Raw genomic sequence first — 4,028 nt, 5'->3', positions numbered from 1 at the left:
GGGACATCTCTACGCTGCTGATCCGCTTGAGATGGTTTCCTGTGGACGGGACTCTCACTGCTGTCTTGGATCCGCTTGAACTGAACTCTCGCGGCTGTGTTGGAGCCACTATGGATTGAACTTTCACAGTATCATGTTAGACCCGCTCGACATCCATTGCTTTCGGTCCCCTAGAGGGGGGGGGGTTGCCCACATCTGAGGTCCTCTCCAAGGTTTCTCATAGTCAGCATTGTCACTGGCGTCCCACTGAATGTGAATTCTCCCTGCCCACTGGGTGTGAGTTTTCCTTGCCCTTTTGTGGGTTCTTCCGAGGATGTTGTAGTCGTAATGATTTGTGCAGTCCTTTGAGACATTTGTGATTTGGGGCTATATAAATAAACATTGATTGATTGTATGTGGGCAAAGGGAAGGAGGCAACACCAGGACTGAACTGCGGTTTTAGAAGGTTTATTAAAACCTTTGATGAATGTGTGGGGTGTGTATGCTACTACTGGAGAATGAATGCGGACGATGTGTGGAAATAACAATGTGGAATTTACCAGAGGGTGTTGTCTTTGCGTGTTGGATGTATCTTTCGTCAAATCCAAGGGGGAAGGCAAAGAGGCAGTCAAGAGTGAGGCAAGCGGTCGGGGGCTGGAGAGAGGCAACGATGTCCGGTTCCAAGCAGCGGTCCAGGATCGGGGAGGGCAAGCAAAGATCCGGGAGGAGGTCGTGAGGCAGGACACGATCACAGAAAACACTGTGGGAAACACAAAAGACTTCAAGTGGGGACAGAGGAAGAGCACAAGAAGGCGAGCAAAGAACAAGGGAGTGGTGCCGGACGGGACGCTTACTCAAGGGAGATTGGCTACGTTCTGGCGAAGGTCTCTTGGCTTCACTGGTCTTTTATGTCACTCCCTCTCCTGTTGGTGTTTTGATTCCTGATTGTGTGCAGGCTCGTTTCTGCGTGGGCGTGCTGCACTCAGCACAAGTGGGGACGTGTCCGAGCCTGCTGTCAACGGAGGAACGCTTTGGCGCGCTGTCAGAGGAGGCGTCCGCAGACCCGGCCGCAGAGGTAAACGCGGGTTCGACTCCGCGCCATGACACACAGAACAGGAAGCAACACGAAGGCCAACATGAAGGTGTTACATATAGTTGTTTCAGTGCCAAATAAATATCAGTCCTACTGTTAAACACACAATCAGAATCAGAAATACTTTATTAATCCCCAAGAGGAAATTACAAATGGTGTTGAACTAAATCAGGTGGGAAAAAACACAACAAAAAACCTTGCTAAAAGGTGATGAGACCAGTGTGTTGTGCTTGAAGGGAATTATCTAACTGAGTGGTGCCCAACCACCGGCTTGATTGGTACCGGGCCGCAGAAGATTTTTTTATTAATATATATACTTATATTATATATATATATATATGTTTTTTTCATTAAATCAACATAAAAAAAAAAGAAGATACACTTGCAATTAGTGCACCAACCCCAAAAACCCTCCCTTTTTCATGAAAAAAACAACAAATACACATAACACCCCCCTCCCCCCACCACTACCACCCACCTGACTGCAGAATATTTTTTTATTAATATATATATATTTTTTTTAATTGTTTTATTAAATCAACATAAAATACACAAGATACACTTACAATTAGTGCACCAACCCCCCCCCCCCAAAAAATCAATTTTTTCTTAAAAAAAAGAAGTTTTTTTTATTAATATACATTTTTTATTATTATTATATATTTTTTTTTTTATTAAATCAATATAAAAAACAGAAGATACACTTGCAATTAGTGCACCAACCAAAAAAAACCTCATTTTTTCATGAAAAAACAAACAACCATAACATCCCCCCACCCACCCCCTCCCCCCCCCACCCACCGGGCTGCAGAATATTTTTTTATTAATATATATATATATTTTTTTAATTGTTTTATTAAATCAACATAAAAAAAACACAAGATACACTTACAATTAGTGCACCAACCCCCCCAAAAAATCAATTTTTCTTAAAAAAAGAAGAGTTTTTTTATTAATATACTTTTTTTCATTATTATTATATTTTTTTTTATTAAATCAATATAAAAAAACAAGATACACTTACAATTAGTGCACCAACCCCCCCAAAAAATCAAATTTTCTTAAAAAAAGAAGTTTTTTATTAATATACTTTTTAAAAATTATTATTATATTCTTTTTTTATTAAATCAATATAAAAAACACAAGATACACTTACAATTAGTGCACCAACCCCCCCCCAAAAAATCCCGTTTTCTTAAAAAAAGAAGAGTTTTTTATTAATATACTTTTTTTATTATTATTTTTTTATTTTTTATTCAATCAATATAAAAAAACAGAAGATACACTTACAATTAGTCCACCAACACAAAAAAAACCTCCCTTTTTCATGAAAAAAGAAACAAACATAACACCCCCCCTCCCCCCCCACCACTACCACCCACCTGGCTGCAGAATAATTTTTTTATTAATATATATATATTTTTTAATTGTTTTATTAAATCAACATTAAAAATACACAAGATACACTTACAATTAGTGCACCAACCCCCCAAAAATCTCTTTTTCTTAAAAAAATAAGAGTTTGTTATTAATATAAATTTTTTTTCAATTATTATTATTATTATATATTTTTTTTATTAAATTAATATAAAAAACACAAGATACACTTGCAATTAGTGCACTAACCCCCCAAAAAATCATTTTTTCTTAAAAAAGAAGAGTTTTTTATTAATATACTTTTTTTTAATTATTATTATTATTACATATATTTTTTTTATTAAACCAATATAAAAAAACACAAGATACACTTGCAATTAGTGCACCAACTCCCCCCCAAAAATCCCGTTTTCTTAAAAAAAGAAGAGTTTTTTATTAATATAAATTTTTTTCAATTATTATTATTATTGTATATATTTTTTTATTAAATCAATATAAAAAACACAAGATACACTTACAATTAGTGCACCAACCCGCCAAAAAATCCCTTTTTCTTAAAAAAAGAAGTTTTTTATTAATATACATTTTTTTCAATTATTATTAGTATTATACATATATTTTTTTATTAAATCAATATAAAAAACACAAGATACACTTACAATTAGTGCACCAACCCGCCAAAAAATCCCTTTTTCTTAAAAAAAGAAGAGTTTTTTATTAATATACATTTTTTTCAATTATTATTAGTATTATACATATATTTTTTTATTAAATCAATATAAAAAACACAAGATACACTTACAATTAGTGCACCAACCCAAAAAACCCTCCCTTTTCCATGAAAAAAATAAAATAAATAAATCCCCCCGCAGCTACAAAAATGTTGATCCAACTCATTTTATGTCTTGCATAGGGTGAACGTTTATATTCATCTTGCATAGGGTGAACGTTTATATTCATCTTGCATAGGGTGAACGTTTATATTCATCTTGCATAGGGTGAATGTTTATATTCATCTTGGAAGAAAAAGCAAACCACCAACTTGAAGTAAATAGTGGCATTTCAGTTTGAGCACGTAATAAGATAAGGCCCCTTAGCTTGATATCCGCAGGTGGATAGCCCTGTCCTTGAGAAGAGACTACATGTTCAGCCCAGCGCCAACATTTAAGGTAGGACTTAGCACAATTCTTATCCAGACACTTGCATGCAAACTTCTCCTTATTATGGTCAGAGTCTGCAGGCCTTTGGGAAAATAAACTCTTTTATTATATACTATTTGAATTTACCGTGATGAAGTATACTGTTTTAGTGCATGCATTATTGACACCATTATATTTCTATTAGTATGCCTCCTTATAAGAACTCCCTATGGCTTATGTTTTCCTTACATCTAGAGAAAATTCAATATATTCTGAGGGCTACACCAAAACAAGTTGACTATATGATTGGTTATATAACTAAACTAAATACACTATAGTAGGGTTCCCCAACCTTTTTTTCTACCAGGGACCCGGTTAATTTATGCATTATTTTCACGGACCGGCTTTCTACTTGTGGCAGATAAAAACAGCAAAAAATA

The 4,028-nt window shown here is 35.0% G+C and overlaps 1 long non-coding RNA gene across 1 annotated transcript; it reads right to left on the bottom strand.

Moving 5' to 3' along the window:
* Window positions 1–426: 426 nt before the first annotated feature.
* Window positions 427–898, bottom strand: LOC133539502 (uncharacterized). Its single transcript, XR_009803406.1, has 2 exons — window positions 834–898; window positions 427–739 (listed from the first exon to the last, which is right to left on the bottom strand). It is a non-coding gene; the product is annotated as an uncharacterized LOC133539502 (long non-coding RNA).
* Window positions 899–4,028: the final 3,130 nt, after the last annotated feature.

This window comes from Nerophis ophidion, linkage group LG21 (genome assembly GCF_033978795.1).
Source record: "Nerophis ophidion isolate RoL-2023_Sa linkage group LG21, RoL_Noph_v1.0, whole genome shotgun sequence".
In the NCBI taxonomy this organism is placed as follows: Eukaryota; Metazoa; Chordata; class Actinopteri; order Syngnathiformes; family Syngnathidae; genus Nerophis; species Nerophis ophidion.
The sequence above is the reverse complement of the archived record's forward strand: the minus strand, read 5'-3'. Positions and strand labels throughout refer to the sequence as shown.